This window comes from Balaenoptera physalus (assembly GCF_965194825.1).
Source record: "Balaenoptera physalus genome assembly, chromosome: 1".
Classification (NCBI taxonomy): Eukaryota; Metazoa; Chordata; class Mammalia; order Artiodactyla; family Balaenopteridae; genus Balaenoptera; species Balaenoptera physalus.
In genome coordinates, this window is record NC_138882.1 from 12,821,844 (window position 1) to 12,837,548 (window position 15,705).

Genomic DNA, 15,705 nt, shown 5'->3' on the forward strand with positions numbered 1-15,705 from the left:
CACCATGGGAAATTAATGCAATGATTTTTATAAATGTGTGCATCAGATCATTATATAATTTTATGTACATGAAATATTTATAAATAAGTATGAATTAATAAAAAAATAAAATATAGTGAGCTACATACTTTTTTTGGATGAAAGAATGGGTTACCTATCCAGTACATGAATCATTTCCATAAAAATTAAGAAAAAAAAACTATCAACAGAAAAACTTAGAAGCTATTGAGCATGTAGTTCCTAATTCAAAGCATGTAAATGATGATTAAGTGATAAAAAGGTCACTCTAGTTATCAGAGAATTACAAATTTAAATAGCAAGGGAAAACATTTTTAATTCTGCCAAAATGGTATATATTTAATCATCTTATTTCAATAATTTATTTGTAAAATCTCCAGCAAGTTTATATTGGAATTACTGTGTCCTACAACTCAGTTTAGTAATTTGCACTTCCATCTTCAAACTTCTCCACGCTTCGTGTTGCTAAACTCTTGCAATCAACCTGAGTCCTATATTTCCCTCAAACCCTGCATTGTTCGTCTAAGACATCTTCTTGGTGTTATTTTCAAAATATATCTCCTCCTCTACAAGCTTGGCCTACATGTCCATCATTCTTGCCTAGATTTTTACTTTAACATCCTAACCGATCTCCCCGCTTTGACCTCTGTATTATCACTGTTCATCCACAACACAAATATCAGAGTGGCCCTATGAAACTGATCATATCCCTTCTCTGGGATGTAATCATCCCATGGTTCTTTCCAATGGCCTCTGAGGCCCTAGGTGATTTCACACGCCTCCCTTCTTGCCTTTTTTTTTACTTTCCTTCCTATCATTCTCAACCTAGGTCACTCCACTCCAGACACTTTCACCATCTCATCATTTCTGAACATTCTACGCTTGCTCTGACATAAAAGGTTTTTGCACTGGCTCTTCCTGCTTTCTGGAAGCAAGCTTTCTTCTTCTTACTTTTCCCATTTTCTTCCAAATAACTTCATGTCTCACTTTCTCTCCTCCTGAAAACATTCTATCAAATGATACTTCTACTGAGTGTTCCATCTAAAATTCCAAGCCCGAATTCCCTGGCATTCCAGTGGTTAGGACTCTACACTTTAAGGGCGGGGATTCAATCCCTGGTCGGGGAACTAAGATCTTGCAAGCCACGTGGCGTAGCCAAAAAAATAAATTAATTAAAAACAAAATAGAATAAAATAAAATTTCAAGTCCCCCAACACTCTCAATGCCTGTTATAGTGTCCAATTTTATTTTCTACAGCGTTTATTACATTCTGATTCTATATGCCTATTTACTAGTTCAATATGTCTATGGTACACAGTTTTGTGTGGTTTTTTTTTTTTTACATTTTAACATTATGGAAGTCCTAATGTATCTAATAATCACTGTCAGCCCAATATCATTAGTGACTCAACAGTGTGAAAAATGTTCTAGTTCTAATATCATGAAAACAGCAGCATTAAAGTAATCTAGACTTCAAATTATGCTTATTTTTCCCTTGGCTGCCTTCCCTACCAGGAATAATCTTCATAAATGCAAAGGTATTATTTTTTCTATTTTGTTTACTCATGCATTCCCAAACCCTGGAATAATTTCTGGTACATAGGAGAAATCAAACAAATATCTGTCTAATGAATTTATGTATTAAAGAAGAGCAATTATATTGCTTCATTACATAGTAGATATTCAGTCAATGTTGGTTGTTATAATAGTAATCCTAAAGAACATTCAGAAATGATTTTGCTAATACATTTTGTGGTAAATATTTGATCTACAGACAAAGGCTTGGCCCAATCTTCTGGTTACTTCTCTTTACATGCTATTATTATATTCTTAGCAACATTTAGAAATTTTAGGGAAGATACTAATGTTTATGTTTTAATAAATAAATGAAAATTTGAAATAATTACCGTTTTAAAAATTTTGGCTGTATTTGAAATCCAAAATAGACTGATGAGTTTTCCAAACAGTATTATACCGAATGAAAAAGTTTTTATCATAAGAAAAGTTAAAGAACTGAGAACATCTACCTTACTATTAATTTCATATTAAAATATTAGGCATATTATTTATAGTCCAATTATAAAGTCATTAAAATCACTAAGAGTTAACCTTTCCATTTCTTAGATATGTTGGGAAAGCCATTTTGTATTCAGCAAGTTCTCTCAAATGGCATGGAAAAGAAATCTGATTCACTGAACTGTAGTCACTGAGAAGTAATGCCTGAATCTGATAGAATTTTTCTCTCATTATTCTAATCTTAAGACAAAACTTGTAATCTACAGGTATTAATCTCTATCATTCAAAGTGAAATATAACTAAGTCAATTAGGCTTTGAAGTCTTGCATGAGTGTTTGTCTCTGCCTACTTTCCAGCTGAAATTTTAGGTTGCTTCTAAAATGTTACCTCTATTTGAAGCTTGGTTATCAGCAACATCTACATTAAATTTTACAGAATTAATGATTATCAAAATAGCATTGAAGTAGTAATTGCACATTTTGAATTTAGTGAACAGAATTAAAATATAGGCATTGATGTTGGGATTTGTATGAAATTCATTCTGAAACACCTTATACAGACAGTTATTTTACTGCTCTTTTGTATGTTGTTAAATCCTTCTTATTCTTTTGTGAGCAAATCATACCCAGTAAAGAGTCAAAGGGTGCTAAGAGGAGCTATAAATATTGGAATGCTTCATATGACTAATTAAACAAGTATTGACTTTAAGTTGTCATTTTTATTAATTATTAAAGCAATGCCCTTGGAATAGTGCCATTTTTCCTGCTATTGTTGACAAAGAAAATATGAATTACTGTAATATTCTCTTAATTTACACCCTTCATTCAGCTCCAACTCAATCCAATTCAATCTAGATAACACCGAAACCCAAGTACAGGTAAATAGTGGGGTTCAACTATTGGAGTCTATATTTACCTTCACTTTAATAATCAATTTTATGAAGGATATTTAGTTAGCTGCTATTTTCCTGTACTGGGCTGTGTGAGATGAAATGTGATAAATTAAATCATGATGTTGCACACATTCTAAAATAGTATCAAAAATAAGAACAGATATAACTAAAACTTACATCTAGCTTCCACGTCCTTCCACAAACATTATTAAAACATTGTATTTTTAAGCAGATATACTGAGGTATTTTTTATATAACATAAAATTCATCTATTTTGAGTGTACAATTCAGTAATTTTTATTACCTTGACTGAGTATTTCACCCATCACCACACATTAGAACATTTTTATCCCTCCAAAAAGATCCCTCACATCCATGTACAGCTGGTCCTCATCTCACCCCCAGCCTCAGGCAACCACTAATCTACTTTCTGTCACTATAAATTTGCTTTTTTCAGAACATATCATACAGATAAAATCATATAATATGTGGTCTCTTGTGTATGGTCATTTAACATAACATTTTTGGAGTTCATGGAATATGACAGTATTTTTTTTATTGATGAATAGTATTCCAGTGTATAGATAAACCACATTTTATCTCTCCATTCCATTTAGATTGCTACTAGTTTTTGCCTATTATTGTAATGTTTCTATTAACATTCACATGCAAGTCTTTGTGTGGACAAAAACTTTCATTTCTGTTGGTTAGACACCTACTAGTCAAAATACTAGGTCATGGGGTAGTTTCCTGTTTAACTTTTCTAGAAACTGCCAAACTTATTTTCTAGTGACTTTACCATTTTACATTCCCGCCAATCAATAGTATGAGAGTTTCTGTTTCTCCATTTTCTCACCAACGTTTGCCATTGTCTGCCTTATTTATTATAGATATTTTAGTAGAGGTTAAATTGTTATCAAAAGGTAGGTTTAGTTTTCATTTCCCTAATGAATAATTATATTGAGCAAATTTTTATGTTTTTTAGCCATTTGCATATATCTTCTTTGATGAAATGTCTGTTGGACTTTTATTCAAATGAATAAATACTGTTCTTTTTTGTTGTTTGTTTTTCCTTTTATTTCTTCTTATTTTTTTAATTGGAGTATAGTTGCTTTACAATATTGTGTTAGTTTCTACTGTACAGCAAACTGCATCAGCTATACGTACACATATACCCCCTCTTTTTTGGATTTCCTTCTCACTTAGGTCACCACAGAGCAATGAGTAGAGTTGCCTGTGCTACACAGTAGGTTCTCATTAGTTATCTATTTTATACATAGTCTCAGTAGTGTATATATGTCAATCCCAATCTCCTAATTCATCCCACCTCCTCCTTTCCCCCTCGGTATCCATACATTTGTTCTCTATGTCTGTGTCTCTATTTCTGCTTTGTAAGATTGTCTATACCAATTTTTTCAGGTTCCACATATATGCATTAATATACGATAATTGTTTTTCTCTTTCTGACTTACTTCACTCTGTATGACACTCTCTAGGTCCATCCATGTCTCTACAAATTTCATTCCTTTTTATGCCTGAGCAATATTCCATTGTATATATGTACTACATCTTCTTTATCCATTCCTCTGTTGATGGACATTTAGGTTGCTTCCATGACCTGGCTATTGTAAACAGTGCTTCAGTGAACACTGGGGTGCATGTGTCTTTTTGAATTACGGTTTTCTCTGAAATACTGTTCTAATTGTTGTAAGGTTTTGGTTAATTTTCAGAGTTCTGAAAAAGTTCATTTTGATCATCTTCAAGATTTTTTTATTATTAATTTTATGAAGGGGAGAATTTACAGAAGTTCTCACATTACCATTAAAGGAAGTTCTGCCTCTCCCAAAGCACACATATTTAGTATTTTTTATAGAGTGCCAAATAATTACAATAACTAATACTTATCTTTCTTAATACCAGATACTGTTATAAGCACTTCACATATATAAATTTGTTTAATCCTCACAACAGTCCTACGAGCTAGGAAAGCATCATTTTCCCTATTTTATGTACGAGAAAATTGAGCCACAGAGAGCCTGAGCAAACTGTCCAATGTCAGACAGCTAATAAGTGGGAGAGCCAGATTTTTTTTTTTTTTTTTGGCTACACTGGGTCTTAGCTGCGGCACGCAGGATCTTTGTTGCGGGATGCAGACTCTCAGTTGTGGCATGCAGGCTTCTTAGGTGCTGCATGCGGACTACTTAGTTGCGGCATGCATGCAGGATCTAGTTCCCCAACAAGCGATCGAACCCAGGCCCCTTGCACTGGGAGCATACAGTCTTACCTACTGCACAGCCAGGGAAGTCCCAGAATAGCCATATTTGAAACCAGAAAAGATGTTTCCAGCTTCCATGCAACTGACCATTATGCATTCTATACCACCATATGCAGCTTTCACACTACCTTCTCAGGCATATGATACTTTGGTCTAATATGATCTTCAGTGTCATCCAGATCACTCATCTCCTAGGCCATCAATCTTGTCCTCAATGCCTTTGTTAATGCTTTATTGCATCAACTGCATTCTCTTTGTAAATATTAACTATTCTTACACATACACCTTAAAGTCTATTGTTTCTTTAAGGTTTTCCAAACACTGTATGATATAAAGAGAACATTTATTCATACCGAGCCATATAGCATTATTTTAAAATTACAAAGTTTTAAATTCTGCCTTTCCAACTTTATCATAAGTATATTGAGGACAAGGCTGTATCCTATCTCCCATAGTTTCTAGAAGAAATTTTGCATTATAAGTTCTGTAAAGATTGGATAAGTGAATAGATATCAATTCTTAAGAAACCACATAGCAATAAATTGTTTGCTATGTAATCTTACATATTATCTTCATTCACTGATTGAACTCTATTATATGAAAGACACTCTGTTAGGGATACCTTAAAGGCATCTAAATTATACACAGGCATTTCTTATAGTCTGTTAGTAGCTGAAATATTTTCTAGTTCATCTTAATTTTTATTGCTTTATTTCTGTGATCCTAAAAGAGTGGCATAGTACAATAAAAGGGGAAAATAAAGTGCTCTACTTGTAGAGCTTATATCTTAAATATAAACCATAATTATATTATTTTTTCATTATTTTTGTTTTTATTTTAATTTTTTTACAAATTAGACATTTCTAATAACTGACTCTAATGTGCAGTCTTTGCATCATTTCTCAGATAAAGCACAGGACAAGAATTAATTTCCCACAGCTTTAATATCTCACATAACATATTAAACACTTATGTTTAGATTTTATTTCTTCAACCTCTTAGTCTATCTATTACACTGAAGTCTGAGATATTTGTGAAAAAAGTCGAAAAATAAAAATAGAATGGGAATATTATCCCCTCTATATTTTAAGAAGACTTATGATGAAAAAAACGTATCCTTAAATATATTTCTCTTTTAATTTGATCATTGTTGTTTGGAATCCACTATGTAGTGACTGATTTTCAAGCTATTATGATTTATTTCTTTTTCATCTTTCATTTGTAGGAGTGTGTGGGTGTGATATTAATACAAGTTATTGTACATGGAATTCTGGGCAGACAACATTTTATGAAACTGCTGTCACCTAAGTGAATACCAACACTTTGGGCAAAATATAAACAACAAATGTTCTAAAGGGATATGAGATAGAAAAATTTATATTAAAAATGCTTATATTGACACTCACTTCAACAAGAGGAGGTTAGAAAATTTCAAAGCCAGCATGCCCAAACCAGTTTTTGCTGAAATGATTTTCACCATATTCACATCTGGTTCATTTAATGACGTTTGCAACTGTTGCACTTTTGGCACGGACATTTTATAGTAGTACACATCTCAACGCAGAATGTCATTTCCTTCTTTTTAAAGGAATCATTTATAACCCTTAAGAGTTGTTGTTGTTTTTGTCCTATTTGCTTTAACTTCACGTCTTAAATTTCTCTAAGTGCTAAAATTTTGCTTTTTATTTTTTTGGAGGTAGAATCTCTAGCTAGCATTACATTGTTTCCCGTTTCTGGTTTGCCATTCTATTTTCAGTGTTCATATACCCTGTGAATGTGATTTGTCTCAGCATGAAACATCATACTTATTTCAAAGTCAACTCCCTTTATTTTTCTTTCAAGACTTTCAGTGTTTCTAAGAATCTGCCCAGCAGGGAATAGTATTTTATCCAGGTTCTGTGTTTTGTTGCTTCATCTGACAATTTCTGTGTTTACACAATGAGTGACATTCAGATGGAGATTGGAAATATTCTCCTAATTTGGGTTGAGTTTTCCACTCTTTTCTTCTTTCAGAGTACAAATAAAAACTTAAATGAGGTTCAAATAACTCTAAAATAATAAGTTAACACAGGTATGTTAGATCACCAGGTGAAGCAGGAGTAAAACTGTTTAAATATAAAACACATGGGAAAATTGCAGAAAAAAATGATAGTAGAAAGGCATAGTTTTAATTGCATTGATATTACTTTCTAGTATAAACTAAACTAAGTCTTCAAAATAAAGAATATGAAGGTATACACGAGTAGTGAGAGTGCCAAAGGAAATGATTTAGAGAGTGATAAACAGAACATTTTATAAAGGAAGATAAATTATAGGCGTTAAGTGAAGTTTTAAATAACACAAATGGTTGTTGATAAAACCTAGATCTCTAGAATTCTAATATGGTGTAATTTCGCTATCTCAGGGCTATTTACTGAACTAAGGTAATTGAAACTTTTAGTCTTGACTTTGCCTCATTCTACACAAGTTATTTGAAGAAATATATATGAATCAAAATGAGCCTTAATCTCTTAATCACATAATGATTACAGTTGTTTTGTATATTGCACCAGTTTTAGCAATAATTAAATGAGAAAATACAAACACATTGAAATGAAAAAACATAATTAGATAGATCGATATGGTCATTGTCATTATTATCACAATACTATGACCGTTACCCAAGTTTCTTACCAAGGTCTGTCTGCCTGTTACCTGGTACACAGGTGGGCAAGACTCCTCCTGGGACCCTTGGCGTATGGTACCAAATCCAGCAGCCTCCACTGAGGTACTTTTGTTCATGGATGGATGCCAGCTGTTAAAAGGGGAACAAAAAGGAGGCCACCATGATACTAATGTCACTCAGATCTGTTTGTTAATGAGAAAATTTTGGAAAGACATTTGAAGGGGATACATGAGAGCAGATAGAACTTTTTAACCCCTTATTTTATCTCACTCTAAAACAAAAACTCTGAAGCAAGAAAAGTAAGGTACTTTCTACCACAGAGCTGACCCCAGCCGTCTCACGTGCTGCGTTTACCTACCCAGCCGCCATGGCTGCTGCCGCTGCCGCCCTACATGCTCAGGCGCGCTGGTACCCTTCCTCTGATACCACCCAGCAAGGATGGAACTATCGTCAGTTCTGTTAGTTCTTCAGTCTTGTCACCACAGCTCGAAGACCCCGCCGCAGTGGGGAGGAAGCCACCCTGAGCTTCCACTGCCCCCAGGTGGCCCGTGCAGAGCTGCTGCTTCCCTCCAAAGACTGTGAGTCTTAAGCCTGACTCAGTGGACTGTTTCCTTTCTCTCCTTTTCCTCAGCCCTGTCCTGCCCCAAAGCCCCACTCCAAGGCCTCAGGGCGGGATTCAGGGGCCTTCTCGCCGGGACACCCAGACCCAGCTCGGAGGTCTCACTGGGACTGCGCAAGGCCTTACCTCCCGTCCAAATTTGCTTCCGTAGCCCCGCCTCAAAGAAATGAGGCGTTTAATTTTGCACGTTTTCCTAGCATGAATTAAGACCCTTAAACTGGTATATACGTGAGCGTACAGTTCTTTCTCACGTTGTGTCACCATAGCAACAAGTCCCGCCCACTAATGGTTCCTCATTCCCGGTCGCTCTCCCCGCACCCCCTCCCCTGCACCCACCCTGCTGCAGTGAGGACCAAGCCTTGCAGCCAGTCCCGCCCGGCGGCTGGCGGCCTCCACCACCCCACACACTTCCGGGCTCAACAGGAAGGACCACCGAGCCACACAGAGCGTTTTCTCGGTCCTTTCAAACTGGGGTCCTCTGCTTCTTTCGCCTCAGATGGGCCAACAGCCATTAAGAAAACTCCTTCTCTGCCCAGTTTCTCTTCTCTCTCCACGGCGCGCCCCAGCCCTGCCATGGCTCCTCGTTCTTTCCAAACTTCAAAACCAACCAAAAAGTGAAAGTAGTTTTGTACCCTGTGTAACACAGTAGTTCTGCTAAATAAAGGATTTTGCATGAGTGTGTGTGCAGTTAATTATTGAAGAGACCTCATCCGCCCTGTCAGGTAAGTTTAACATTTTAGTTTGCGGCATGAAGAAGAAAAGGGTTTCCGTTCTCCAGCCGTGAGCCTTAGCGTCAGCCGTTCGTTTAAGAAAAATGAAGGAAAAATTGTGCAATTTTTCATTTCGTGAGGGCATCAGTGCTTTGCCTTTGGTCGCAGCTGTGGCTGTCTTGCCGTTTTCAGACTTGGGAGACGAGGAAGCTGTTGTAATTGCTGATCCTGTGAGAATGTGAAACTGGATAATATATGAAATGCAAAATAAAAAAATCATCCAAAGGAAAAAATAAAAAAAGAAAAGAAAAATAAGGTACTTTCTAAGAATTAAACAATATATATTTACCTAAGGCTGGTCAAGAAAACAATCTGGACAAAATAAACACAATTAATGTGTAGGAGATATCTGTCCCATGGGTGCAGACATTGACATCTCTAGATCAGATGCATCCCCATCATGGCGATGAAGTCTCTGGCAAAGAGCCTTGATGTCATTAGCATTTAAAATTAATTCCCCTTGCTTGAATCTTCAACTAAGTGCTTTTTTTTTTTTGATCAACACAAATACTCTAGTCCTATTTCTGACCACTGCCAGGTTTTTAGTATTCATCTTCATGAATTTCATCTTGAATGCATATATGAGAAATTTTGGATCAGAGACAGATTTCTTATGAAATACCACACAGTAAATTATAAGTGTACTGTCTCTTCTTGCCCTAGTGGTTTTGCCTAGTGTGGTGTCATGGGACTAAGGTCAACTGTCCTACAGGAGTAGCCAGATACCCCATTGGCTAAGAATGAGAGATAGGATTTCTCAATGCTTACAAAGGGGAAGAAGGCAGTTGTTCTCCTCCCTTCCTAAAGGGTCTCCTAGGAAACATAAATACCCTGAATTCTAACTCCAACTATTTGGTATACATGTAAAATCTCTCCAAGACCCAGACAGACCCTGGAGTCTCTGGCTTTATGACATGTAAATACTGGACAGATACTGTTCCAATCTTCCTGGACCCTGGTTTTAACTTAGGCACCTTCTCCTGGCTGTAACAGAAAGGGACAGAGAAGTTTTATTAACCATTTTGATCAGAGAATTTAACCAAACAAATGGCTACAGATATAAGTTTTATAGTATGTGAGGCTGTTTCTTGGAAAGAAGCACTCTTTTCTATATAAACATACTATATAAGCTATATAGTATGTATGTTTCCTTGGCTCAGAAGCTAGTGCTTTTTAAGGAGCACAGAAAAATGTAGTGAGGTTTTATTTTCCTAAAGTTTTATGTTAATAATTTCAGAATATAGATTTTATATCAATGTCAATGAGTTTTGTTAACATAAGTTCCACCTGTTAGAGAAAGAAGCCCTCATTCTTGTCAAAAACCAAATATCTGACTTCACGATGGTGAAGCAAAGATACTGCACAGGAAAAATTTATCCATTGTAAATGTCACCTTGTCAAACCAAATAACATACATATCAACTTATAAGTTCTACCACCAGTGGACCTGATTACTGTTTAAGACAGCAAACGTTTCCACTTTTTTATTAAATAATTCTAATACATATAGTTGGGTTTTTAAAAATGTTAAGTAATTAGGTATTATGTTGCATACTTTATATAGATGTTAAACCATCCTATATTAAAAGTATGAGAAAATAATAAAATTGTATGTTTATGGCTTCAGGAGGTTTAGTAGATTTGACTAAGCTATATTTTCAACAAAATTGGCCACTTATGTTATTAGACACTTTTTTAGTGTAAAGAATACAAACATACAGCATTTTTTTTTAATTAATTAATTAATTTATTTATTTTTGGCTGTGTTGGGTCTTCGTTTCTGTGCGAGGGCTTTCTCTAGTTGCGGCAAGCGGGGACCACTCTTCATCACGGTGCGCGGGCCTCTCACTATCGCGGCCTCTCTTGTTGCGGAGCACAGGCTCCAGACGCGCAGGCTCAGTAGTTGTGGCTCACGGGCCTAGTTGCTCCGCGGCATGTGGGATCTTCCCAGACCAGGGCTCGAACCCGCGTCCCCTGCATTGGCAGGCAGATTCTCAACCACTGCGCCACCAGGGAAGCCCAGCAATTTTAATTTAAATAATTTAATCATTTTCATTTTTACAATGAAAAAACATTCAGTATCTTAAATTTTGATGTCTTTTAATGAATTAATTTAGTAATAACACTACTAAGCAATATAAAGTTTAAAAGAAAATAGTATCTGTAAGTCTTAGAAATGCAGTAATGGCCAAATTATGTGGAAAATTTGACATAGATCTTCAGGTAGTTTAGATAATTCTCATTTACATATGTTAAGATGAGCAAAAAAAGGCATGTAAAAAAATTATTTTAAGAACATAATTAAACAAAGAACATAATTAAAGACCATAATTAAACAAAGAGAAGTTATTAATTAGTCTGCAATTGAAATATATATTTGAAGAATTAGGGCAAATTAAATCAAGACAGTGTAATAAATATTTTAGAAAACATGCCTGTCATGTAGAAATTATTGCTGACAGAAGAAAATTACTTAACTTAAAATTAAAATAAAGCAAAAAGTTTAAATAGCTATAGGAAAAAATGAATTTAGCAGATCTGCTAGTTTACATTTTCATGTGTGCCTTGAAGAAGGAAATCTTTATCTTCAGTAGTCATTCCTACCTTGAAAAAGGAAGCAGGGAAGACAAATATGTCTACATCAGTCAAATTGATAAAAAGTCAATCTGTGAAGTTTAAATTGGAAGAAGCTAAACATATTTCTTTTTTTATTGATCTTGAAATTGAAGTCAACTTTTCTTTTAAAAAATTAGACTCAGTAAATATGTTCAAGTCATAACCTAGATCTATATATTTTCTAAAACTCTTAAAATGGACAAAACTCATGGAAAATCCATATTCAGCTTTTTACCAAAAGAGGATTTTCTCACAATATGAGAAAAGCCTCTGCACGCTGAAGAAGATAAGCCATTCATCTGTTATTGTGATTTCTGCTCTCATATTTTCTACGGTATGTTGAGTTGCAACTAGCTTTCTATGGCTTTTGTTTTTTTTTTGCTTATGTTTTGGTTTGTTTTGTTTACACTATAATGGCATACATCACAAATTAATTTGTAACTAAAACATATCACTGTAACAGTGAGGTTAGAGGATGCTAAAAGCTTCTGAGAGAGACAGGTTCAGGGATAATAATTCTATAAAAGCATGTGAAGCAGAAGCCATAAGATTTCTCAAAACAGTGTTAAATGCTAGAATAAAATATAGCAACATCTTCAAATTTCTGAGGAAACATGATTTCCAGCCAGAATTACATATACAGCCAATGTATTAATCAAACATGGACATAAAAATATTTTTAATCCTAAAACAACTTAGAAAATTACTCTTATGTATACTTTCTTAGGACACAGTTTGAAAAAAAATAATAATAAACAGGAACACAGGAAATACTGTCTACAGCACTGTAGAGATATCAAGTGAAGTATAAGATTAGAAATCTTACCTGTGATCAAAGTGCATCTATCTGTAGAATGTGCTGTAGAATATCTATCCTACACTATAAAGGACTCCAGGAAGTAATGCTTATGGAACTAAAGGGGTTTTTAAATAGGTTTCTATTTAAAATATATAGCTACTTCCTTTCTGGTTTGTGATTTGTGACCAATTTGATTACATATTCTTTTGATTGGCCTACAGAGACATTAAAAATTTCATTGAAAAGTTTGATCTACCAAATTTCATTGGCATGTAGTTGCTGATTTTGCATAGCTTTTTTTCTTTAACAATATTGACAAAATGACAGGTATAGGGACTAGTTGTCATGGTCATGGCTGTCTACAATTTTGAAATAACTTGTCAAATATTTGGGAATATTCTCATGTTACAATTTCCCATCCTTCCATGTATGTATAAAAAGCTCACGTTTCTGGTCATCCTTTAGCTAAAACAAATGCAAACTATCTAGATTTTCATAACTGCACACATTTATGAAAGGGTACGGTTTGGAATGTAAGGTAAGCAGACAAACTTTGGACAAACTTCCATTATTTTGCTGGATAAGAGTAGTGAAAGTGACAATAATAGCAAATACCCAGTAGTTATAAAGTTGAGACTTTTAAAAACATCTTTATTGGAGTATAATTGCTTTACAGTGTTGTGTTAGTTTCTGCTGTACAACAAAGTGAATCAGCTATATGTACATATATCCCCATATTCCCTCCCTCTTGAGCCTCCCTCCCACCCTCGCTATCCCACCCCTCTAAGTCGTCATAAAGCATCAAGTTGATCTCCCTGTGCTATGCAGCAGCTTCCCGCTAGCTATCTATTTTACATTTGGTAGTGTATATGTGTCCATGCAACTCTCTCACTTCATCCCAGCTTCCCCTTCCCCACACCCCCGTGTCCTCAAGTCCGTTCTCTATGTCTGTGTCTTTATTCCTGCCCTGTCACTAGGTTCATCAGTACCTTTTTTTAGATTCCATTTACGTGTATTAGCATCCAGTATTTGTTTTTCTCTTTCTGACTTACTTCACTCTGTATGACAGACTCTAGGTCCATTCACCTCATTACAAATATAAAGTTGAGACTTTTAATAAACGTATTTTCTGTACGTTAATATTAAAATGGTAGAATGGTAAAATTAAAACATGAATACGAGTCAATCCCAGAGGTGGTTGAATGTTCCAGAAAAATTATCTCTTGGCTTAGGTCCTTAGCCACTGTAATAATCTTTCCATATATTTACAGTGAAGTAATATTGTTCAAATCCACTCTTTCCCTATACAAGTGGCTGCTGAAATATCAGATACAAGTTTAGACTTATACTGCTATTTAATAGCTTCTCAAATAGAATAAAATAATTGAAAATTAATAATTTGTACAGATTTTATTTATGCCATACTTATTTAAATTTAAAGAGCTAAAATATAATTTGTTTAGAGTAGTGATTTTTACCTCTATTTCTGAAAGTTTATCTGCAAATTACTGTCAGAGAAATAATGCCTGAGAATATCCGTAGACTTTTAATAAAATAGTTATTCACTAGAACATTGCTTTATTGAATACCTTACCACAAAAACTTGAGATCATAAAGCAAGCCAGCAATACTATTTTGTATGGTAAGGACAACAAAAAGAATACTTGATATACCTGCTAGGACTCTCTAAATTTGAGAATTATATTCATTTGAAGAAGGTGTGCTTTTAAATGGCAACAGAAATCTAAAAGCATGAATAAACAAATTCTGCTACAACAGATGAAGTGCTTTTTTTTCTTCTGCTTTTCAGTGGAAATTCCCATAGGGAATAAAACAGAGGGTATTTCATTTCTAGGTCAGATCTCTCTGTTCAGTAGGCCTGGAGACTTGCCATACTGTGGATTCCCACTTCATCTAGAGATGGGACTTTATGGAGGACTGAAGGGAAACCAACCCAGACAGGTAATCAAGTGGGAGCAGTGAATTTCTTGAGATATAAATGCTATGTTGTGCTCTAATTCTAGTCTTTCCATCCATTACCATTATCCATCCATCCCCTTTTGCTGGAACAATTCTTAAAAAATGAATGATTATGTTTTCAGCTCTAGAGTGTACATTTACTCCAAGAAAGTTTTCTTTTGGCTTAACATGTGTTTGGGGTGATACACAAAGGAGGGAGGTGTTGCCACTTCCAGGTATGGAAACCCATTTCTCTGTCTTGACAGTGTAAGAATTGAGGTATATAGGTATCCCAGTAAGAATCCCAGATTCTCATCACAGACGATCATAAACCACACTAATCAAGTCCGGGAATGTTGCTACACAGTGCAAAGCTTCCTTAGGTAACTACACAGTGTGAACTCTAATAGTGAGTGTAAACAACTTAAATATTGAACCTATTGGATTTTGTTATATATGCTAGCAATCTTTACACAGAGCCAGGATGGGTGTCAAGAAAACCTAAGTTTATGCATTCTCATTTCTTTTTAATATATAGGAGATAAAAAAGAAAGGGCTAACTTATTTATTTATTTATTGTCAATCATGTTAGAAAAAGAAGATTCTTTTTAGTAATAAATTTCTTCCTCAATCCTTTTACAATAGGTCTTTGGGGAGACTAGAGACGATATACCATGAAAAAATAATAATAACAGCAACATCTTCACAACAATCTTGAAAACACCAAAAGCATACTGAATCTCAAAAGTTACACCCTTTGATGAAGGTAAGCATGTAGTAACATAATTCCATCAATTATTTTATGCAAATTTGGTCACATTAGTGATCCCAACAATGTTGATATGTATGTTTTGAAGAAAGTACTAATATCAGTTCCCAATAAAAAAGGCATTGGAGTGCTTCATTGGTACAGATTAGATTTTAAAATAAAACAATAAATATAAAGTAACCTGGTTGTACTTTGAAATTTTTGAGTTAGTATATTTGAAAACTTGATTGTTGATAAATGCTTGCAAAAAATCACAACTCAACTGAAACAAGTTTTTTTGCTTTAAAAAATAGATTTAAAAGAATCA